At 45.2% G+C, this 25,698-nt stretch overlaps 2 protein-coding genes across 3 annotated transcripts in view; one reads left to right on the top strand and one right to left on the bottom strand.

Annotated features, from left to right (window-relative positions):
- The window catches only part of LOC126299109 (uncharacterized), a 372,168-nt gene extending 354,760 nt beyond the window's left edge, over positions 1 to 17,408 (bottom strand). Inside the window, exon 1 of the mRNA XM_049990789.1 lies at positions 17,323 to 17,408. The gene's annotated coding sequence lies outside the window, so the exon portion shown is untranslated. The remainder of the gene's footprint in view (positions 1 to 17,322) is intronic.
- The window catches only part of LOC126299110 (uncharacterized), a 285,821-nt gene continuing 277,206 nt past the window's right edge, over positions 17,084 to 25,698 (top strand). The window contains exons 1-2 of one of the 2 annotated variants that reach the window (XM_049990801.1): positions 17,084 to 17,550; positions 17,747 to 17,817. The gene's annotated coding sequence lies outside the window, so the exon portion shown is untranslated. The remainder of the gene's footprint in view (positions 17,551 to 17,746; positions 17,818 to 25,698) is intronic. The other variant, XM_049990795.1, reaches the window with a different exon arrangement.

Raw genomic sequence — 25,698 nt, 5'->3', positions numbered from 1 at the left:
CTGCATTTTTTTTCCTATGATTCCGGATAAAAAACCTGCCACCTCCTATACCTTCTAACACTTCTCAGATACATAAACACTAGTTCGCTGCGTCTTCCTTAGCCCTGTGTGTCGGACCGCTCAGCGCTGTCTACTTCTGCCATGCAACTGTGCTAGTCAGTCGCTGCTGGAGTACTGGATATTCTTCGTGGGTATCTCTCTCTGGTAAGACAGGTCGTTAAACCGAATATCGCACAAGACTGATTTAGGAGTGCTCGATCGAATGAAGGTCATGAAATTCCACTTACAAAGAATAGTTGTTTGTGGTGTGAGGGAAACGGACGTCTTCCGACGTTTTCATGAAACACACGATGATTAATTTATGTATGGATTGTCTATATTTTGCAAAAACGAAATTGCAAATATTTGCCGGATGAGCAGAGAAAATGTTCCTTCTAACTCAGAAGACACAGTTCTTGCACAAAGTGACACTCTAGAGGTCGGCCACCTCCATTACATCCTAAACGAGCAAATTTATCGAGTGTGGACAATTTAGCGAACTTTCTGAGGTACGAAAGCAATTTTAAAATTTTTAGCTGCCGAATTACGGCACTGACTACGTTATTTCTTGAAACTGAACTATATACATTTTATGTAAATGTAAGGAGGAGGGGGGAGAAAGGAAAGGAAAGGAAAGGAAAGGAAAGGAAACGAAAGGAAAGGAAAGGAAAGGAAAGGAAAGGAAAGGAAAGGAAAGGAAAGGAAAGGAAAGGAAAGGAAAGGGACTGTTGATATTATCTGCATAAGGACTTCGGGTGGTTTAAAAGAAAAGAGGGGGGAAGGGACCAAAGTACTAGGTCATCGGTCCCTTGATTCTAATAAAACAATGCCACAAGTGTGAGAATAAAACGTACGACACATATAACACAAAACGGAAAGAAAGGAAAACCACAAGGACGAAGGAAAGGCAACGAACACTAAAAGGGACAAATGAGGACAAGAAAATAACAGAGCGACGCTAGAAACAGAAGGGAGTAAAACAAGAAAGCAGGTTACAGTGGCTGGCCGACCACGAGAATAAAAGGAAAAGCCAGCCACTCTGCAACACATTAAAACCTCCACCCTAACAGAACTAGGGTGGAGGACACAGAGGGACAAAGGACATGCACTAAAACCTACATAGAACTATAAAACCCACCCTGACGGATAGAACGTAAAACTAAAGCTGCTGTTGAGGCACTGTCGCCCAACACCGAAGGCATTGTGCTGGGAAACTTAAAAGTCCACCGAAGAGCGGTAAAAAGTGGGCAGTCCAGCGAGAGGTGGACGACTGACATTTGGCAGTCAGCGACACAGAGGTGGGTCCTCGCGACGGAGTATCTAACCATGCGTTAGCCACGTATGGCCAATGCGGAGCCGGCAGAGGACAACTGATTCCCTGCGAGAGGAGCGCATGGAAGACTTCTACACATTCGTAGTCTCTTTAATGAAAGGCAGTTAGTTGTGCGTACTGTTACGCCATTCCATCTCCCAAAGACGGAAAACCCTGCGGCGTAAGACAGAACGCATGTCAGCTTCGGAGATGCCCATCTCCAGAAGCGGTTTCCGCGTCGCCTGTTTGGCTAGCCTGTCGGCAAGTTTGTTGCCTGGGATCCCGACGTGTCCTGGGGTCCACACAAACGCCACTAAACGGCGGGACCGTTCCAGGGCATACATGGACTCGTGGATGGACGCTACCAGACCATGGCGAGGGTAGCACTGGTCCACAGCTTGTATTCTGATCAATGAGTCAGTACACAGGAGAAATGACGCGTCAGGGCATGAGCGGATGTGCTCAAGAGCGCGAGATACGGCCGCCAGCTCTACAGTGAAAACACTGCAGCCATCTGGCAAGGAGTGCTGTTCAGGAACCACGTCAGAGCCCCGGAACACGTCAAGAATCTAATGGAAGTGACAGAGGAGAGCGACGGGGTTAACGAAGTCCTTAGGGCCATGCAAAAGGTCCAGACGAAGCTGCGGCCGAGGCGTACACCAAGGAGGCGTACGTGAACGGACCGCAAGTAGATGTGGTAAAGGGAAGGACTCCAGTTCGGTGAGAAGGGACCGCAGGCGAACCGCAATCGTTTGCCCCGACCTGGGCCGCCGATGCAGGAGATGGACTGCCGCGGGCGGGAAAAGGAGACGGTAATTCGCATGTTCAAGAGAACTGTGAATGTGTGCAACGTAACTGGAGAGCAGTTGTGCACTTCTGATCTTCAGTGGAGGGACTCCAGCCTCCACCAGCACGCTTGACACCGGACTCGTTCTAAAAACTCCTGTCGCTAGTCGAACTCCGCAATGGTGCAATGGGTCGAGCAAACGCAACGCAATGCTGAGGGCGCCGCCGAACCATAAATCACACTCCCGTATTCAAGACCGCATTGAACAAGGGCGCTGTGCAGTTGCAGCAGCGTGGCGCGATCTGCACCCCAGTTGGTGCTGTACAGGCAGCAGAGGGCACTGAGGTGCCGCCAACACTTCCGTTAAAGCGGACGAAGATGAGGAAGGCAAGTCAAACGAGCGTCGAAAACCAGACCTAAGAATCGATATGTCTCCACCACAGTGACTGGATCGTCATTAAGGCAAAGTGCTGGTTCCGGATGAACAGTACTAAGCCGACATAAATGCATGATACACGTCTTCATGGCGGAAAACTGGAAGCCATGGGATAGTGTCCATGACTGCGAATTGTGGATGGCTCACAGTAGGCGACGCTCAGCAACACCAGTACTGGAGCAGCAGTACGAAATACAGAAGTCGTCTGCATACAGAAAAGGTGAGACGGAGGGCCTGACAGCTGCTGCTAGACCGTTAATGGCCACTAAAAATAAGAGATACGCTCAATACAGAGCTCTGCAGGACTCCGTTCCCTGGATATGGATGGAACTATGGGAAGCACCAACTTGGACACCAAAAGTACGGAGAGACATGAAGTTTTGGATAATAAACGGGAGCGGGTCCTGGAGACCCCACTCATACAATGTGACAAGGATATGATGCTGCCAGGTCATGTCGTATGCTTTACATAAGTCAGAAAAGACGGCAACCAGGTGTTGGCGTCTGGAAAAGGCTGTTTAGTGGTAGACTCGCGAGACAAGAGATTATCAGTGGTAGAGCGACCCTGGCGGTAGCTGCCCTGACAAGCAGCCAGTAGGCCACGTGACTCAAGGATCCAGCCCAACCGCCGACATACCATACGTTCCAGCACCTTACTAAGAACGTAGGTAAGGCTGATGGGCCGATAGCTATCCACATCAAGCGGGTTTTTACTGGGTTTGAGCATCGGAATGATAGTGCTCTCCCACCGTTGCGATGGAAAGACGCTATCGCACCAGATCTGGTTGAAGGTGACGAGGATATGTCGCTTGTAGTCAGATGAGAGATGTTTAATCATCTGGCTGTGGATCCGATCAGGCCCAGGAGCTGTGTCGGGGCAATGTGCAAGGTCACTGAGGAGCTCCCACTGCGTAAATGGGACGTTATAGGATTCACTGTGGCTTGTAGTGAATGAGAGGACTTTCCCTTCCAGCCGCCGTTTGAGAGTGTGAAAAGCTGGGGGCTGATTCTCCGATACAGAGGTTCGAGCAAAGTGCTCAGCAAAGTGCTCGGCAATCGCGTTTGCGTCGGTAGATCACACGCCATTTATAGTACACCTGTTGGGGTACCCGAAAACATGTGTGATCTTTGTCCAGACATGGAAAGGTGTCGTATAGCAACCAATGCTCGAGACGTATCTCTCCCAACACTCCTACTTCCGTCTTTTGATAAGCTGGCATATGCGGGCACGGAGCCGGTTAAAGGTTGTGAGGAGCTTCAGGGAAGGGTGCCGCTTATGCCGCTGTAGAGCTCGTCGACGCTCCTTAATTGCTCAAGCGACTTCCGGCGACCACCAAGGGACTGCCTTATGCCGGGGGCACCCAAGAGAGTGAGGGATCGCGTTTTCTGCCGCAGAAACATTTGTTGTAGTCACCTGCTCAACAATCACATCGATGACCCCTGCCTGACGCTGGGGCAGTGACAGGAAGATGGGGAAGTGGTCACTACCACACAGGTCGTCATGTGCTCTCCAGTGGATAGGTGGGAGAAGTCCTGGGCTGCAAATTGACAAAACAGTGGTTGAGTAACTACCATGAGCCACACTGAAATGTGTGGTGGCCCCAGTATTTAAGAGGCTGAGGTCGAACTGAGACAGTAAAGTTTCGAGATCTCTGCCTCGGCCAGTAAACACAGTGCGGCGTGACCCCACGAACGATTATGGACGTTAAAATCTCCCAAAAGTAGGAAAGGTTTAGGGAGTTGATCATCAGTGCAGCTAATACATTCAGGGGTACTGTACCATCTGGAGAAAGATATACATTGGGGACAGTTATTTACTGTGTCATCCTTATTCTGACAGCCACAGCTTGAAGAGGGGTTTGAAGGGGCACGGTTTCACTACAGACTGAGTTTAGGAGATAAACGCAAACTCCACCTGATACTCGATTATAGTCGCTATGGTTACTGTAATATCCCTTATAGCCATAGAGGACAGCGGTCCACATTGCCAGGAACCATGCTTCCTGGGGGACAATGCAGATAGCAGGTGTAAAGCTTAATAGTTGTCATAGCTCAGCCAGGCGGTGGAAAAAAAACGCCACAATTTCACTGGAGGTTGATGTCATCGTGAGACTGGGAAGGCATGGAACATTCAAAGAGGCAGTTTACGCCACAGGGTCACCTGCTGCTACCGACCTTTTGCCTGAGCAGTCTATACCCATTGTGTCTGAGGGTCTGGCGAGATCTAGGTCCTCAGTGGACGCCAGAAATTCCACCCCTTCCTCAAACGCAGAGCTTGTATGTAGCGGTGGTGTGGGTGCCACCGCAATTTCCTTGGATTTAGTGGATTCTTTTTGGATTTCTCTCGCTGCTCCTCGAGTTTCCCTGACTGGAAGGACTTCACTGGCTTTGTCTCTGGGACTGAGGATGAGCGTGAAGCCCTATTACCAGCAGCTTTTGAGTTCTTCAGCCACTGGTGGGTGTCATCTTTCCCACTAGCAGAAACCTGGGAATGGAGTGTCCCAAGGAACCCCATCCTAGTGAGAGAAGCCAAAGGAGACTTATGCTTCTCCTGCTTAGAAGTGGGGATGGACATCCCTGATGGTTTAGGGGGGGGGGGGGGTGTTGCTCCAGAAGAAGATGGTGTGGGAGCAACAGGGAGGGAAGTGACCTGCACCATCAAGGGGGAAGGTGTAGTCTTCTGGCTCTGGGAGATGAATGGGGTTGGCGGAGCTGATGGTGCAAGAACTGTTGTAGCAGTGGCATATGATGATGTCATATGTACAGGATGCAGGCATTAAAATTTTCTCTTAGCCTCAGTGTAGGTCCGTTGGTCCAGGGTCTTGTACTCCATGATTTTTATTTCTTTCTAGAGAATCCTCCAGTCTGGCGAGCAAGGCGAATGGTGCTCTCTGCAGTTGACACAGATAGGAGGTGCGACACATCACTTAAAGCACCGCATTGGGGGAAGGATATAGGGCCTTACATCACAATGGTAGACCATCACCTTGACCTCCTTGGCCAATGTATCACCCTCGAAGGCCAAGATGAAGGCACCAGTGGCAACCTGATTATCCCTCGGGCCCTGGTCGACCCGCAAGACGAAATGTACACATCGCTGCTCTAAATTGGCGCGCAGCACATCATCAGACTGCAAAAGAAGGTCCCTGTGAAATATGATATCCTGGACCATATTTAAGCTCTTATGGGGCATGATGGTTACAGAAACATTTCCCAGCTCGTCTGAAGCGAGTAACGTCTGTGACTGGGCCGAGGACGCTGTTTTGACCAAGACTGATCCAGGTCTCGTTTTGGACAATCCCTCCACCTCCCAAAACTCGTCCTCTAAGTGCTCAACAAAAAACTGAGGCTTCATCGTCATGAAAGATTCCCCATCGGCTCTCGAACATACAAGGTACCGGGGCGAATAAGCCTGACGTTCCTCCCATGGTGTGGCCAGGGAGGGGAACGATTTACTTCTGTGCATTGAATTGAGCTCGTGAAAGCTTAGAGACTGCTGGTGTCTCACCACCAACAAGAGATGATGGACTACGCTTCATCGCATGTCATCCATCCTTATGCCACCCTTATGCAGATTGAAACTTCCTGGCAGATTAAAACTGTGTGCCGGACCGAGACTCAAACTCGGGACCTTTGCCTTTCGCTGGCAAGTGCTCTACCAACTGAGCTACCCAAGCACGACTCACGCACCGTCCTCCTCACAGCTTTACATCTGCCTGTACCTCGTCTCCTACCTTCAAAACAATATATATATATATATATATATATATATATATATATATATATATATATATATATATATATATACCCGTGAAACAGTGGTACTCACCTAGTAGCAACGATACAGCAGAGTCACAGACCACAGCCCCGCCGATAGGGGAAGAGGTTTCACAAATATGTGCTCTATAGTATAAGCCTGTTACTCAAATACGTGTTAAGCAGCGCGCTCAGCGACAACAGTTTGTGCTCTTTAGCGATAAGACCGGTCGCTCGTGCAGCTATTCAGACTTTCGCAATGTATACGACGGTCGAAAGAGGAAATATGGCTTTCGAATATGGCGAATGACGCCAAACTGTTGGAGCAGCAGAGCGGTTTTGTTTCCTAAAAGTTATCTTCCTAGTGCCAAACCTTACGATCCATCTTTGCATATATTATAAAAAAATTCCAAGAAACTGGCAGTGCGAAAAAAAAAGAACTGCTGAGAGAAATGAAACCAACATGCTAGCAACCGCAACGAAACAGATGTTCCGACGGGGCGGTTTGAATGGCGAATGGAGAACATTAGTATTCTGTGTTCGTATGCTTTGGGTAAGCCGAAATGTTTCTGCAGCTGTTGGTGACAAACCACGTTTCCCAAAATCTTTTTATCATTTAGTCTCTAGTTGTAGGACGCGATTAATACGGATGCGTCCCCGCAAACAATCAGTGAAGACGAGGTAATTCTGGTCAGTATCTACCACTTCCTCGGCAAGGAAAAGATTTATTTGACGAAATTCTGGTGGTCAGCTGACAATGCGGCAGGAACATAGTGGCCAGAAAAAAGCAAATATACTCCTTTCTAACTATTTTCCCACTAAAGATCGTAATGTTCTGCTGCAAAAAATAGAAAACAGGTGATTACTTAAAATAGGATGTGCACGCAAAAATTTCTTCCCACTAACATTTTTAACATTTAATTTTTACATATTAATAATCACACAAAATTTATATATGTTTTTTTAGATATTGTACAAGTTATCAGCGGCAGAAACACTGTTTTAATGAAATCACAGAACTGACGAAATATACAAAAAAGGTTCAGTTTCAAGAGCTATACTCAAACGCACTAATTTTTGGCAATGTTCTCATTTGATATTCTAATCATTGTTTCCTCCAGCTTTCAGAAGGTTCTAAGAGTTAGGTTTGCCACTCAGTTCGACCTGCGGAAAACGCTGTACCAACAGAAATAAGGGTGTACTGTTTTCTACAGAAAATGTCTATGTCAATGTGGACATGGAGGTCGTTAGAGACGGTTCGCAAAGTTCGCGAAGGCCACCCTTCCAACAGTACCCACAGACCCACTCGTAGCACAAACATTCAAACAAGGCATGATTCATTTGTAATATGTTATATTATAAGGAAAGCAGATCTTTATAGGATTTGTAGTACCTCCTTCCCTCCGCATAATTTCGTAGTTCACGTAATTATCCCTTTTCTTAGATTACGTTTCCACTATGGATAAGAGAAACGTTTTTGGGCCAGTGCCGCTGCTACACATTCCACATTCAGCTGTCACGGTAAAGAAGGAGAAAGTGATAGTTGCAGACTGAAGGACACTGTTGTTTCTCATGTTGAAAAACTTAGACGTAAACCGCAGTTTGTCTGGCTCATGCATACATTCCATTTTGTGACCAGAACAACATTACGTATTAACAATTGTACCATTAAAATCAATATACGAGGGTGAGTCAAATGAAAACCTTAAATTTGTAATAACCAATCGAAAGTTCGCGCCTTTATCCTGTAAGCTGGTGAGCGTGCTACAAACAGCATGCAGAATGGCCTGTAGGTAGCAGCTTAGTGCAGATGCACACATTCCATCGAAGTATCAGTATAAAGATGGCCGACCCACTTGCGACTTGCACCATGGAGGAACAGCGTTCTGTTATTCGGTTTTTGAGTAGTGAAGGTGTGAAACCTATTGAAATTCATCGACGAATGAAGGTTGAGTACGGTGATGCATGTTTCTCACAGCAGCAAGTCTACGAATGGAGTAGGAAGTTCGCAAATGGTGAGACTTCAGTGGAAGATGCTCCTCTTCCAAGTCAGGCACAACGAGTTGTGCCTCCACAGAACATTGCAGCAGTTGAAACCATAGTGAAGAAAAACACTGAATGACATTGCAGCATGTTTACAGATCAGTCATGTGTCAGCAGACCACATTGTGCATGATGTGCTCCAGTTTCACAAAGTGTCTGTAAGATGGGCGCCACGGCAGCTGGCTCCTGAAATGAGAGAACGACGTGTTGATGCTTGTGAAGAACTTCTTCGGCGCTTTGAACGAAAAGGTGATGGCTTCCTTACAAGAATAGTTACTGGAGACGAAACCTGGGTTCACTTCCACCAACCGGAAACGAAGAGAGCGAGCAAGGAATGGCTCCATTCCTCATCACCAAAACCAGAGAAGTGTCGAACAGAACCATCAGCTGGGAAGGTTATGCTGACTCTCTTTTGGGACGAAAACGGCGTCATTTTGGAGCATTACATGCCTAGAGGGACCACTGTCACCAGTTCGTCAAACACAGATCTCCTAAAAAATCATCTGCGGCCTGCAATTAAATCAAAGCGACGTGGATTGCTGACAGCAGGTGTCCTTTTGCAACATGACAATGCAAGGCCCCACACTGCCCGTGCAACAGTTGCAACAATCACAGACCTGCATTTTGAGTGTATTCCTCATCCACCATACTTACCAGACCTTGCCCCAAGTGATTTCCATACATCTGGACCACTCAGAGATGCAAGGGGGGGGGGGGGGGGAGGGAAAGAAGTTCCGTTCTGATGAAGAGGTACCCCACACGGTGCAAGAGTGGTTGCGCGGACTACTAAAAGATTTTTTTTCTAAAGTAATTCATGCACTTTGTAAGTGCTGGAGGACTTGCATTGAGCGTGGGGGAGATTATGTTGAAAAGTGATACAGCTTTGTACCACTTCTGCACAATAAATAATATTTTAAAAAAATATTTAAGGTTTTCATTTGACTCACCCTCGTACTAAAACATGTTCCGCATATAACTTGTTGGAACTGCATCGTTATTTTATGTATTTTAAATAACTTCCTCTTATATTATCCGAATTCTCACTTCGAGATGAGCCGAAAAAAACAATTAACCTCAATATCTTATAGAGAAATATTTATTTTCATTTATTTAACTCCATCACATTAAGGCCTTCGAGCACTCTCTTAGATCGGACAAGGGTTTCACACATACAATACTTTTTTACATCATTGTTATCTAAGAAATAACAATAATTTTAATATGACAAATAGTAATAAAATGATCTGAGTGTCTGTAGAGGCAATATGAAAATATGATACAGACTAAGAGTTAATATAGTTAATATTGGCAGTATTCGTGCTATTGCTGCTTCCAATAATAATGATATTATTAATAATAATAACAGCAGTGACAGATAAAAAATTATAGGTGCACAAAATAGTGATAGTGGCAGATGTAAAAAGAATTTATAGGTGCGCAAAATAGGTATTTTCTGATATAACGAGTTCTGGGAAGGGATATTTAAGAAGACTGCACCGGCTAAGAACGTCAGGCAATAAGGAAGATCTGGTAGGAAAGAAGGATATGGAGGGGCAACGAATACTTACAGGAACAATCGTAGTCATTACTGCTGCTTCAGTAGGTATGTCATTAACGGTCTTCTGAAACTGAAGATGTGGAAGACTTCAATAAAGTGGCTGAGCGGTGAAGGGGACAGAAAGTATTTTGATGTGATGGGAACGGGTGGCTCTCACATATTGTTCAGTCAGACAGAGAGTTAGTTAGTTTTATGTTCCATGGATATTTTGCACGAGTTGACCTAAATGAAGTGGAACGAGTCATTTTACATTCACATCGGAAACTAATATGTAAATACGGTTACAAGCTGAACATTTCTAAGCTTTTTTTTATTATACAGATGTAAGTTAGTAATTGCTATCTACTATCCTTTACACACAACTACAACAGAAATATTTCTACGGAATAGAAGGAGTTGTCAAGAAGAAACTTTTTCAGTTCGTTTTCAAATTTTACTTTGCTGTCTGTCAAACATTTTATATCATTAGGTAAATGATCAAGTTTTTGTTGCAACAATGTGCACCGGTTTTTGTGAGAAAGACAACCTTAATGTGGAGTAATAAAGGTCATTTTTCCTTTTGGTATTGTAATTATCTATATCATTGTTCCTTTTCAAATGTAGTGGATTATTTACAACAAACTCCATGAGGGGAAAAATTATACTATGACGCAGTGGTCAGAATGCACAACTCCTTAGGCAGATGGGTACAACATAATCGTGCATAAGCACCACATGTTACTGTTACAGCTCGCTTTTGAGCAACGAAGACTTTCTTTCTTCAGCCAAAAGCGTTACGGTCGATGAGACATACACTACTGGCCATTAAAATTGCTACACCACGAAGATGACGTGCTACAGACGCGAAATTTAACCGACAGGAAGACGATACTGTGATATGCAAATGATTAGCTTTACAGAGCATTCACACAAGGTTGGCGCCGGTTGCGACACCTACAACGTGCTGACATGAGGAAAGTTTGCAACTGATTTCTCATACACAAACAGCAGTTGAGCGGCGTTGCCTGGTGAAATGTTGTGATGCCTCGTGTAAGGAGGAGAAATGCGAAAAGGTCGGATTGTAGCCTATCGCGATTGCGGTTTATCGTTTCGCTTCATTGCTGCTCGCGTTGGTCGAGATCCAATGACTGTTAGCAGAATATGGAATCGGTGGGTTCAGGAGGGTAATACGGAACGCCGTGCTGGATCCCAACGGCCTCGTATCACTAGCAGTCGAGATGACAGGCATCTTATCCGCATAGCTGTAACGGATCGTGCAGTCACGTCTCGATCCCTGAGTTAACAAATGGCGACGTTTGCAACACAACAACCATCTGCACGAACACTTCGACGACGTTTGCAGCAGCATGGTCTATCAGCTCGGAGACCATGGCTGCGGTTAGCATTGACACTGCATCTCAGACAGGAGCGCCTGCGATGGTGTACTCAACGACGAACCTGGGAGCACAAATGGCAAAACGTCATTTTTTCCTATGAATCCGGGTTCGGTTTACAGCATCCTGATGGTCGCATCCGTGTTTGGCGACATCGCGGTGAACACACATTGGAAGCGTGTATTCGTCATCACCATACTGGCGTATAATCCGGCGTGATGGTATGGGGTGCCATTGGTTACACGTCTCGGTCACCTCTTGTTCGCATTGACGGCACTTGGAACAGTGGACGTTACATTTCAGATGTGTTACGACCCGTGGCTCTACTCTTGATTCGATCCCTGCGAAACCCTACATTTCAGCAGGATAATGCACGACTGCATGTTGCAGGTCCTGTATAGGCCTTTCTGGATACAGAAAATGTTCGACTGCTGCCCTGGCCAGCACATTCTCAAGATCTCTCACCAATTGAAAACGTCTGGTCAATGGTGTCCTAGCAACTGGCTCGTCACGATACGCCAGTCACTACTCTTGATGAGCTGTGGTATCGTGTTGAAGCTGCATGGGCAGCTGTACCTGTACACGCCATCCAAGCTCTGTTTGACTTAATGTCCAGGCGTATCAAAGCCGTTATTACGGCCAGAGGTGGTTGATCTGGGTACTGATTTCTCAGGACCTATGCACCCGAATTGCATTAAAATGTAATCACATATCAGTTCTAGTATAATATATTTGTGCAATGACTACCCGTTTACCATCTGCATTTCTTCTTCGTGTAGCAATTTTAATGGCTAGCAGTGTATAAGGGAGAGTGTACGTCGACAAGACAACGGAGGGGAAAGAGCGTATGGAAACCCCGGCGCTTGTCTGCCCACAGCCAGGACTGTTGTGCCTGCGATGGTCAAATATGATCAAAGAGTCGAACGCCACACATATATAGAACACAGGCGGTCATACGCAGTTCCAGGCGCCGCGAGTCTTCCCGCGAAAGTCCTTGGCACGTCAGCTTCCCTGTGATCAATAACTGGAAGTACACTGAGGTGACGGAAGTCACGGGATAGCGATATCCACAAACTCAGATGGCGGTACTGTCGCGTACACAAGGTGTAAAAGGGCAGTACTCCGGCAGATCTGTCATTTGTGTGTGTGTGAAATCTTATGGGACTTAACTGCTAAGGGCATCAGTCCCTAAGCTTACACACTACTTAACCTAAATTATCTTAAGGACAACCACACACACCCATGCCCGACGGAGGACTCGAACTTCCGCCGGGACCAGCCGCACAGTCCATGACTGCAGCTCCCAAGACTGCTCGGCTAATCCCGCGCGGCTTGTCATTCATGTGTAAAGGTTTCCGGCGTGATTATGGCCGCACGACGGGAATTAACAGACTCTGAACTCGTAATAGTAGTTGGAGCTAGATTCTCGGGAATTCCATTTCGGAAATCGTTAGGGAATCCAGTGTTCCCCCATCCACAGTGTCAAGAGCGTGCCGAGAATACCAACTTCCAGGCATTACCTCTGACCACGGACAACGTAGTTGCCGGCGACCTTCACTTAATGACAGCGAGCAGAAGCGTTTGCGTAAAGTTGTCAGTGCTGACAGACAAGCAACACTGCATGAAATAATCGCAGATATCAGTGTGAAAGTACGACGAACGTATGCGTTAGGGAAGTGCAGCGAAATTTGACGTTAATGGGCGATGGCTGCAGAGGACCGACGCAAGTGCCTTTGCTAACAGCACGACAACGCCTGCAGAGTCTCTTCTGGGCTCGTGACAATGTCGGTTGAACCCTAGTCGACTGGAAAACCGTGGCCTGGTCAGATGAGTCCAGATTTCAGTTGGTAAGAGCTGACGGTAGGGTTCGAGTTTGACGCAGACCTCACGAATCCATGGATCCAAGTTGTCCACAAGGCACTTCTTAAGCTGGTGGTGGCTTCATAATCGTGTGGGCTGTGTTGATGTGGAATGGACTGCGTCCTCTGGGCCAACTGGACCGATCGTTGGTTACAAATGGTTACGTTCGGCTACTTGGATACCATTTGCAGCCAACAACGATGGAGTTTTTGTGGATGACAAAGCGCCATGTAACCAGGCCACAGTTGTTCGAGATTAGTTTGAAGAACATTCTGGATGATTCGAGCGAATGATTTGGCCATCCAGCTCGCCTAACATGAATCCCATAAACATTTATGGGACATAATGGACAGGTCAGTTCGTGCACAAAATCGTGCACCGGCAACACTTTCGCTAATATGGGCTTCTGTAGAGACAGAATGGCCCATTACTTGTGCCGGGGACTCCCAGCTACGTTTTGAATCCATGCCACGCGGAGTTGCTGCTCTACGCCGGGTAAAAGAGGTCTGACACATTATTAGGAGGTATCCCATGATCTGGGGTTCGAGCAGACCATAGCAACTTGTCGACATTCTGTAGAGCATGTTGGATTATCCTGTTGGAAAACATAACCAGGAAACTGATCATGAGCCGCGCGGGGTGGCCGCGCCGTCTGGGGCGACTTGACAAGGTTCGCGCTTATCCTGCCGTCGCAGGTTCGAGTCCTCCCTTGGGCATGGGCGTGAGTGTTGTCCTTAGCGTAAGTTAGTTTAAGTTAATTTAAGTAGTGCGTAAGCCTAGAGCCCGATGACTTCATCAGTTTTGTCCCAAAGGAACTTACCACAAATTTACAACATTTCGAAAGTGATCATGAATGGCAACAAATCAGGTCAAGTCAACAGTTTGACGTACAATTTTGCAGTCAGGATGCGTGGGAAGACCACGCGAGTGCTCCCGCTGACGCACGAGAACTCCAGGTGTACTTCCAGGGTGTCAGTACGCAGACAGGCTGGTTGTAGGTCATCAGCAGACGGCCCCCTAATCAACACACGGTTATCATTGGTACCGAGGCAGAACCAGCCTTCATCAGAAACCACAACAGACCTTCACCCTGCCCTCCAGTGACCTCTTGCTTCACACCGCTGAAGTCTCAGATTCAAATGACTCTGAGCACTATGGGACCTAACTTCTGAGGTCATCAGTCCCCTAGAACTGAAAACTACTTAAACCTAACTAACCTAAGGACATCACACACATTCATGCCCGAGGCAGGACCGTAGCGGTCGCGCGGTTCCAGACTGTAGCGCCTAGAACCGCTTGGCCATCCCGGCCGGCGAAGTCGCAGATGGCGTTGGTTTAGGGTTAGAGGAGTGCATGCTACAGGGCGTCTAGCTCGGGGCTGTCCTTGAAATAACCGATTTGTAAGATTGCTTAGAGTCGCTGTGATGCCAACCGCTGGTGCAGGTGTAGTACGGCGCGCCAGAGCCACAAGCCGAACAAGATGGTCTTCCCTCTCGGAAGTGCCACTTGGCCGTCCGGAGCCCGGTACTCTTGGGACCGTACATTATCCTGACCACCGTTCTCAGCAATCATGTACAGTGGATACATTCGTGCCAAGTTTTTCTGCAATATCGCAGATGGAACATCTAGCTTCTCGTATCCCTACTACACAACCGCATTTAAAGCCAGTGAGGTGGTGATAGTGGCGTCTGTGTCGCCTGAAAGCCATTCTTGACTTAACATCAACTCACCACGTCCAGTCTCGAAGGTAACTAAGGTGTATTTAAAGCGAACCTTATTTGCAGCGCCATAGTGGCTCTACTAGCGCCACTCTTATGCGACTGCCACGAAATCTGAATAGACATCAAATTTCAGATGTAGAAACGCGCCCACCAAGTTCCGTTTATGTCGCAAACTCCTCCTTCGTGCTGCGATTTTTTTTCCTCCGGTGTACATATTCCGCAAACCAGTGTACAGCCATGACGGAGGGTACTCGTATTTTATATCCTATACCACCTGTGTATTAGGCCATGGAGGAAAGACTCGTCTACATGTCTCTGTACGTGTCCCATGGTGTCTTACCTTATTGTCGTGATTCCAAAGCTAGATACACGATGACGGAAATATGATGATGGAAACATAACGGTGGTACTCTTCTTTGATTACAGGCTCTATAAACGTACCCGACAGATTTTCGAGAGAACTACGTTGTGTTTCTTCCGAGCATTCCCATTTAGTTTCCCCGAGCATTTCCTTTGAATTTCGTAATGGGCTACACCCACCTATTATGATTCGACAGCGAGTCCCTGAGCTGCACCGTGTGACCGAGTGGTTCTAGGCGCTTCAGTCTCGACCTGCCCGACCGCTACGGTCGCAGGTTCGAATCCTGCCTCGGCCATGGCTCTGTGTGATCTCCTTAGGTTAGTTAGGTTTCAGTAGTTCTAAGTTCTAGGGGACTGATGACCTCAGATTTTAAGTCCCATAGTGCTCAGAGCCATTTGAACCATTTTCGAGTCCCTGAATTCGTTCTATTTCTGTTGACGTGCATACTTTATAAAGAAAGATATATGTATTTATTAAATATGTAGATGGGAAACATGGTGTTCGCGACATGCTGCTTGTTGCAATTAACACTTCAATGAAGGAATCGGGCAGGCCGCTGTGACCGAGCGGTACTAGGCGCTTCAATACGGAACCGTCCTGTTGCTACAATCGCAGGTTCGAATCCTGCCTCGGCCATGGATGTGTGTGATGTCCTTAGGTTAGTAAGGTTTCAGTAGTTCTAAGTCTAGGGAACTGATGACCTCAGATGTTAAGCCCCATGAGGCTTAGAGCCATTTGAAGGAATCGGCCGTAGCACTTTGATCGCGACATTCGTTGCAGCCGATGTAGCTACATCCCCAAAATATGGGCCCAACGTACAACCGACAAGTAACGTCATATGAACACATGTCTGACCTTAACAGTTTCCGAGTGAACTAACGAAAGCGTTGGGGAACAGGGCAAATACAAGTAATAGTCAACGAAACATTGTGATCTAATTTTCTGCTTAACAGTGTGCATTTCCTCACAAAAGATGTTAAAACCCCACTGCCAACTGCAATGAATTTTGCAGGTTTCGTAGATAGCTGCTGTGTTGTTTATCTGACAGTGAGCTCATTCGCACGTCCCCTCAATTGAGCACGCGCATGTAAAATTCGAACCCCACCATGCGCAGGTGTAGTGTGCCCTGAAATGGTCAGTAAAGACAACACTGCGTAACCTGATGTCGCTTTGGTTGTACTCACATGTGAATACTGGTGAAGACGAACATGCGACAGACGTCCGTGATTTTCAAACAGCTGTATGTCGGAAGGTTTTTCTTCAGAATCAACTGTACTGTCACCCCTCAAAGCATGTACCTTTCCTTCTGACTTACCCTGTGTAAATAAAGGAGTGTCAACAGTTACTTCCCTTCTTCTATTCCCCCTCCTCGCCGCAACCATAATCACAGCCACCCGCCTACGACAGATGCAAATGCATGTAGGCAACGTAAACGTGCACGCATCCTCAAACAGCGCCAGTTTGACTTCCCGCCGGCACGATGGTGTAGACAATGCGCAAACTCACGTGTCCGCGCATTGGCACACACACACACACACACACACACACACACACACAGAGAGAGAGGGAGAGAGAGAGAGAGAGAGAGACAGACAGACAGAGAGAGAGAGAGAGAGAGAGAGAGTGGCTGCGGCGAAAGGGGGGGGGGGGGGGGGAATGTGCAGTGACGTTGTCAGTTAGACGAAGAAACTATTACATGAAGAGAAATTCTCTTTTAGTCCTCATCAATGATTCGTTCCTACGTGGGAACAGAAGCGCGTCCCAGCCAGCTGTTACAACGTTAATGACAGCAGCGCTGCGTGCGGGGGTCTCTGCAAGCAACTGCGAGGGTACAATCAATAAGGACTCCAACATGGCGCCACCGCGTGCGTTCGCACACACTATTTCTTCCTTCGTTTGAAGTACGGTAGAATGTTTGCCTCGAACTGAACGCAATAGAGGCAGCAACCGGAGTCGCTACCCCGTCTGCCACAATGTTCTGAGTGCGCAGCCAGTGCGTATCGAGCTAATTTCTACTCGCGCGCCCCAGCGCTGTGCATATCTCGAGCAGATTGACAGAGAGAATAGCCACCTTACCGCGATGCGAGAGTGAGCAGCTCCTTCGCACAGACACGGCCGGAGACTGAGGGCCACCCGGTCTGCGCGCGAGTTCGCTGTTGACAACACGTGCCGCAGCGTCGACTACGGAGCGCCGCTGCGCGGAACAATCGACACTGCAGTCTGATCGATTAGCCTGTCATCACAAATATCCCGTGGCAAGTGTCGGCCATGGCGGACCCCGCTCCTAACCGCAAAACAAAACAGGTACTACGTTTCATTAAGTGTATACTATCTATTTGAGGCATGTTTTACGTGAGATCAGAATAATGTCTATGACACATGTCTTCCACAAGGGATACGTATTTTCTTTTCTTTCACTCGTGTCTTAATTATCAATTTTTTTCAGCTATGCACACGCTGAATTGCTTCCTGTATTTAATTTGTTCAATACTGATTACAGTAACAATAAACTTTCTGAGACGCGGTCGCTGTCAGCGTGGTGTGGAATCCGGCTGACAGGTCCCGCAGAAAGTGAGTAGTCTGTTGTGTCAATTATTCTGCATGTTCTGCGATTTTAGGATTTCATTGTTACAGATCAGCAATAGTAATTTTGTACTATAAATTGTAATATGCGAGATCACTAACGTTCTACAATTATGTATTATTTTAAATTTTTTTCTTCTGTTTCGTGCCTGTAGTCATGACCGCATTCAGGCGCAACGTAGGGACACCCACCACGAACATTTAACGTAAAAAAGATATCTTTTAATACTGCGCTGTGAAGAGGTAGACGTAATTTCTTTTATGGACTTTCTCGGCTGATGTTTCTTTTTTATGAGTGGACAGCTTATAACTCAGTCGACATTCACCTCTTAATCTTTGCTCTGTCTCGATTCAAATTCAGACTGACTCCCAGTAAAAGCGTGCCACTTCAGTTGGCGAAAGTGCAAAAACTTTTAAAAGAATGTTTCAATTTTTGCCATTTGAGATTCTACGAAAAGCCGACTTCTTGTTTATGCCATTTCATCCAATACAGGAACCATGAAACGTCTGAAGTGTTTTCATAATTTCGAGATCGCTTTTAGAGAGTACCTGTCACTTATTATTACAAGCAGCTATGAAAAAGGGTTGTTTTAAAATTGAAATCAATCAAATAAAGACTTTGAACCTCGATTTTAGAAGACATGTTCCACATATTATTTTGGTTCGATATTGAATGTGCTTTAAGACAACAAAGTTATGGAGATAATGTAAGTAGCTTCATTAGTGCGAAGGTTAGGGGCAATACAATTAGCCAATAAGTTTACTTAAAACATTCATTTTATGGCTGATTATTTTGGAATGTGTAGTATGAGCTTTAAATGTAGGCGTAATATGCTTGGTTGATACATTCCTTTTGTTATCTTGCATTTGCTGAGAAACATATCTGCTTAAAGTTGAGATATATTATTTTTAGAACTGAAATACTAATTTTTGTATTCTCAACTCAGCTTCTTGTTCTTTTTTAAAGGAATATAATTGTCCACAACGATGTTAATAAGTCATATTGATTACCGTAACGATTTAAGTTCATTTGGGTTTATTAATCTGACCAGTTCATTAAATTATGAACTGTATAATAAAACTGATCTGGCAGTGGGATGTTCTGTGTTCTCTTCTGACGATTGTGTCAGCAAAGCTTACACATTTCACATACTTAAAGCGTATAATTATATTTTTTACTATTCAGTCGCCTGTAGTTGTTTGCCTCATTTGAACAGCAGTAATGGAAATTAAGATATTAAAGTACGTCAGGACTGGTGAAGAATTACATCGTTAACCAATTGCTGGACAGCGTGGTTAATGTTTCTACACTGTCTTCTACATTGTCGCAATATGTTCACGGCTAGTTTTAGAAAATATTGTCACTGTCTGACAGAACTGGGCTTATGAAAGAGGTAGTTACTGCAATCAATAATCAGCTATACGTAATTCTCATTAGGCGAGTCCGTGATATACTACGCAGTTATACGTTAAAAACTGGTGACCACTGCCATGAACATGCAAATTCTTTGTGTACAGATACTTGTTTGTATCAAACTAAATTGATTATTCTGTTGTATTCAACAGTTACGATGGGCGTTGACTCTGGTACAAGCGTTGGCCGAAGTACAGACTTTTCAAAAATGTTTGCGAGATATAAAGACTGCTCTTATCTCAGCGACTTACCTCGAAATTAGAGGGTTATTTGTCATTGTGCCTCGAGTTTATAGTACATACAAAGCGACATCGACTTCTAGTTCAGAATATAGTGCCTTGCAGAAAGCAACTTTCATGACTTCGTTTTGACAAAGAATTTAGCTGTTAGAGATACTAATTTGCGCAGATCGTGCACATGTAATAAAACATCCGTTTCTGTGTATTTTTCTTCTGACAAAATATCTAATGGACTTCTGTGCCATTCTATACATGTGTAGTGTTTCTACAAGTAATAGTTACTCGTTTTGGGATTTTATTTTCCGACTTCAACAGCTCTCTCTCTTCTCACACCCACCCACACACACATACATACACGCACACACACATTTACGGCGTGACAGTAAAGAAGACGGGAGGGGAGTACAACAAGTAAATATGAGTGTAATACAGAGAAATAAGGCAAAGATTTGGATAGATAACAAGACCACACGGACAATTACTGATTTCTTCGTTGTTTCTCATCTATTACATACCTTTCTACAAGTTTTGAACATTTTCAAAACAATTTGTCAAACAGTTCTATGTATTTCTAAAGCCGTAGGCTCTCCATATTGTAATATTATTAAGGTTTCAGTGTTTCTAAGAGCACGTGGAGTACCTCCACTGATTTATACTGAATGACTCCAGTTACCTCCGGCTAAAAGTCCTGTGTATGGCTGCAGCCACTATTGGCATTCGGAATAAAAATCGTTATCTAATGTTAAACAAACGTCGCTATGGCAGATAGCAGTTCAGCGCACCGTCTTGTCCTAACTGTAGGGGAACGAATAGAGTTGCCCTCAAGAAGTGAGATAATAGACAATTAACAACGACACAGAGGTGCAGAAGACGACGAGGACCGTTCCATTAGAGGTAGAAAAAGGTGTCCACATGACATGCACTCATCTAAAATATTTCCCCTAAACAAATTACTCATCCTCGTGTAATACCACCTCTAGTACTCATAATCGTCTTAATTTGGCGAGAAAGAGAGTCCATAAATTTATTCCGGTATGCCATGTCCAGATGAAGCAACGCATTGAGGAGCGAGTGTTATAAAGTTCCCATATTGCGGGGATGTTGATTGCTACGTTTGTTTCACCGGCTGTTCCAAATTTCCTGTGGCCGACAGCAACCTTGACAACGAGTATGCCTGCCATCACGATCCCACGCAGTCCACTTTTGGGCTATTGTCACACCCGAATGGCCTACAAGTCGCACTATTTGACCAGCTGGCCAAATGGGAACCCACAATGAGCCCACTTTTACACTCTTGCGAGGTGCTGATAACGCTGTCTCACACGAGTACGCAAAATCTCAGCACCAATGCAATCTGCTGGCTGTTCTACCTGTCACTGAGAGCTGCAACTCTAGTCGTTTACATACCCTCCGATAGTGTGTACGTGTAAACAGTTACATTGTCGACCAACCATATCTTGTGTGTTCTTCACTTCTTTTGTCAGGCAGCGTACCAACAGTTCGTGTTTTCCTGTTCTGACAGCACTTGTGAGAAAAATCTAAAGGAAGATGCAAGAGATACAGACAATTGCCATGTGAAAAATATTCAGTATAAAGAGTGAAGGCACAGAATTCTTAGTATGTAAATTGAAGAGGAAGGGGGGAGAAAGGAAAGGAAAGGGAAGGAACTAACGATATCAGCTGCATCGTGACTTTGTGCGGAACCAGCGGCGACGAGTGAAAATGTGTGGTGGACTGGGACTCAAACCCGGGAATCCTGCTTACAAGGTAGTTGCGTTAACCACCGTGCCACTTGGACACAGTGTTGATCAAAATTGCGCCGACTATCTCGGCACGCTCCCCGCTCGACTCAAATCGCAGCTAGAACCATCTACTCCAGGCCCCGTCCGTGTCCTCCATGCTTGCTAATTGTTGATCCCTGCTGGGGATTGAACGTAAATGTGCATGCGCATTGAAGGTTCTGGATTCATTGCCCTTGGAGGCGAATCAATTATATGAACGCATGGTGTACTATGGATTCATATAATTGATTGGGTTCCTTCCCTTTCCTTTCCTTCCTGCATCCTCCACCATCAATTGATACATTATATATCACAGTTGTGGATCTCGCATGTCCGAAAGAACAGACACCACGTATTCATATAATAGAATTCTTAGTCAAGTTTCGGGACATAAGAAACAAAATCGTAGAACCCGTATATTTTTATAAACTTGAGACGTGGGAAAAATGTCCTCTGAACTAACGTTTTTATCGCCTTCTCTATTCGACGTACTTTGAAAATCATCCTTTTCGTACAGATTTGTTGCTAATACTGACAACATCGCTGCTCGATAAGGAACGTGATATGATTCAGGTTCCCGATATTATCTGCAGATAAAGGAGCGTCACACGTTAATAGTTCAATACCTGTAAGTATCCACACATGGAGGTCTGCCGGTCAAGTGTCTGGCGGACTGTCTAAGTAGAAATGTGGGGAATGTCGACACAATTAGTAATGCTGACAAGTTTTAATGTTAATTAATTTTGTGCACAACGAACGAGAGATGTTTGCAGTGTTCGTTAACTCAGGGCGTCTTACTATTCCGTTGTCAGTCCAGGAATGCGCCCTCACTGGCTTACATTCATGCTCACAGATTGTGACAGACTATTTTACATCGCCTAGCAACGCTTAAGTTTATATGTAGTATGTTCACTTGTGAAAAAAATAAACACTCGCACATATAGACCTAAAACTAAGAACTGATCTTTAACCCCTCTCCCCCACCCCCTCCACACACACACACACACACACACACACACAGACACACACACACACACACACACACACACACACACACACACACACACATGGTTCAAATGGCTCTGAGCACTATGGGACTTAACTTCTGTGGTCATCAGTCCCCTAGAACTTAGAACTACTTAAACCTAACTAACCTAAGGACATACACACACACACACACACACACACACACACACACACACATACACATTCTGTAAGTTTCCCCTGCTGGAATGGTTAAAACTAAAAAAATTAATTGACAAAGCATTGTTCCACCAGCCTTCACTAGGAATTGGGCAAATATGGGATCCTGTTTGAATAAACCTAGCTCATGTTCTACGTATGAGGGGCGGATCACACATTCTCACACTATGCCCTGCTATATTTATGTAATACTAGCTAATTTTCCAGAGACAACTTCCAAGATTTAATGATAGCTTTCAATAAACATTTGAAAATGATTTATTGAATGAAAGGTCATTCAGAATTGAATAACATGTCCTGTTTGTTCAGCAAGCAACAGAAATAAAATAAATAGTTTCCACTGCAAATTTACACATGTAAACGAAAGTCAAGATATTAATTACTTAATAATTAGTTACTGATTCTGGCTGCAGTAAAGTTCGTATTTCGGAACGCGTGGAGAATTTCTGTCATGAATTGAGAAGACAGATGTGTAAATGCGAAGTATCTATGCACAAAAGTAAACGCAAAAAATGCTGTTAAATAAGTATAAGTCCTGGAGAATCACATGCAATGTCAGTTCAAGTTCCAGAGTATCCAGAATATTCGAAGACAAACGATAGCAAAACTTCCTTCTTGTAGTACAAAGTTGCAGTCCAGGCTCACGTGAAATTTTCTGCTAACAGCAATATTTGTTCCAATTACAACTGTGCAGCCTTATATAGCTCTGAGCACTCTGTATCTCGGCTTTTCGGTCGATAACTGTTGTTATTAGTGGTGAAAAGCAGGTGCACAGAAGTCATATAATGGTCTTCGACCCCTTGCTCGACTTCATGTCGCGTGTTTTTTTTTTTTTTTTTTAATGTATTGGCTTTCGGGACGTGCCCGTACAGTCATCTCAATAGTAGAATATCAATTATGTCGATACGAACGTGAGGACAACACAACATCCAGCCCCTGAGTTAAAAAAATCTCCGACCCGGCCAGAAATAAAACCCGGACCCCTTCGGTTAGCAAATGTCGCAAGTTAAATTGACGCAGCGCATCACTTACGCGTCTCACGGAGGTAGTCCAGAAGTGAGCCACTGACAGTCACTGACAGAGTGAGCACGACTGACCAAGCGCACCTATGTCCCGCTTCTTATACACCCACTAGGCCGACAATTCCCTCCAGCGTTTTACAAATACATGATTTTGAGACAACATCTAAATTTAACAAACAAAATAAGAAGTAATATTCCTCATCAATGTGTATTTTCACGTTGTTCACTCTCTGACCTTTGAAATACCCTAATAAAACGAGCGAGAAAAGTCTAAATCTCGCAACAGCGAGAAAAGACAAATAAAATTATTTCGATATACATGGCATCCTTAACTTGTGCATGTCTTTCTGCTGCATTAGTTCAGGCTGTTACATTTATTCTAAGTTCAAATGGTGCAAATGGCTTTGAGCACTATGTGACTTAACTTCTGAGGTCATCAGTCCCCTAGAACTCAGAACTACTTAAACCTTATTAACCTAAGGACATCACACACATCCATGCCCGAGGCAGGATTCGAGCCTGCGATCGTAGCGGTCGCGTGGTTCGAGACTGTAGCGCCTAGAACCGCTCGGCTACCCCGGCTGGCTTAATTTATTCTAAGTGGCACCATACTTGTATACGGCAGTTTTATTATTGGCCAATTAATTAACATTACTTTCATTAATAATGTTAACTTAGCGCTACCATTTGGAAACGTGAGAATGAATGATACGCATAGGTCGTTACAGATTTGCTTTTGTAATGCGTGTTGATCACTACACAGGGTTTCTCATTTATCTTAATCACCCCAAATAACTTTTAATCCTGAAAATAAAAAAAATTCAAGCAAATGTTGCTTAGCTACCAGAAGAACAACAACCACCGTTGTTGCCATTCTTGTAACGTTGTTCGTTACGAATAGAAGTACGACGTTTTTAAATAGCATCCTAAATTTTTTCTTCCACAGTCCTTTTTCTCTCTTCAAGACCTTTCAGAAACGGCTCACAGTGTACCATTAACCTAACACGACGTTATTAAAAACGTAACATAAAATTAACTCTGAACCTCCTGCACCAGCACCAGCAGGTATTGTATCTCGTCCACTTGCTAGAGTTGATGGAAACAGAAGGAAAACATTATTGCAATTACTACTCAACTACCATAAAGTCTCCGTAGGTGAGAAGCATTTCTACCTTCTCTTCGTTGGTGTACAGGTCTTGAAGAAAGGAGGTGGGTTGCTGTATAAAAATATAACCTACTGCTTTAAAAAGGATGTACTGCTGTTCATATCTTCGTAACGAATGAAGTCACATGAAAGGGAATCGTTCTGCTTAAAGACACCTGATAGCTAAACTGAAAGTTATTTGGGGTGCTCTAGATAAACGGGACATCCTGTATAAAGATTCTGGTCTAACTGTATGCGTTTTCGCACAGCGAAGCTTTAGTTGTTTTCCCGCAATTTCATAAATCATAAGACATATTCCAATTTCCACAGTTTTGTTAGTACGTTCCAATTCAAAACTGCAACAAATTTGGGGGTTGGGTGGGGTTGTTTGGGGGAAGAGACCAAACAGTGAGGTCATCGGCCTCGTCGGGTTACGGAAGGAAGTCGGCCGTGCCCTTTCAAAGGAACCATCCCGGCATTTGCCTGGAAAGATTTAGGGAAATCACGGAAAACCTAAATCAGGATGGCCGGACGCGGGACTGAACTGCCGTCCTCCCGAATGCGAGTCCAGCGTGCTAACCACTGCGCCACCTCGCCCGGTTTTAACGAATTTGTACCGTCAGTTCATAATGGTTCTGAGAACTATGGGATTTAACATCTGTGGTCATCAGTCCCCTAGAACTTACAACTACTTAAACCTAACTAGCCTTAGGGCATCACACACATCCATGCCCGAGGCAAACTTCGAAACTGCGACCGTAGCGGTCACGCGGTTCCAGACTGTAGCGCCTAGAACCGCACGGTCACACCGGCCGGCTGTGTCGTCAGTAAAAAAGAGTTTGGCGTAATTAGTTATTTCGAAGATTTTGGGGATATATAAGAAACATTTTAGGCTGTATGCCACAGTCGGCACACGGAAGTTAGTGACAGGTCGCAGCGAGCTGGGCAGCGCTCCATCTGGAGCCCTGTATTCACAAATCCCCACAGGCTTCAGCTCGCTATCTGGTCCTGTCCACAGATTAAAGGGCACTCACCCGTCAAAGCACTCGTCAACCAATGTCTGACA

Source organism: Schistocerca gregaria, chromosome X (genome assembly GCF_023897955.1).
Source record: "Schistocerca gregaria isolate iqSchGreg1 chromosome X, iqSchGreg1.2, whole genome shotgun sequence".
Lineage (NCBI taxonomy): Eukaryota > Metazoa > Arthropoda > Insecta > Orthoptera > Acrididae > Schistocerca > Schistocerca gregaria.
The sequence above is the reverse complement of the archived record's forward strand: the minus strand, read 5'-3'. Positions and strand labels throughout refer to the sequence as shown.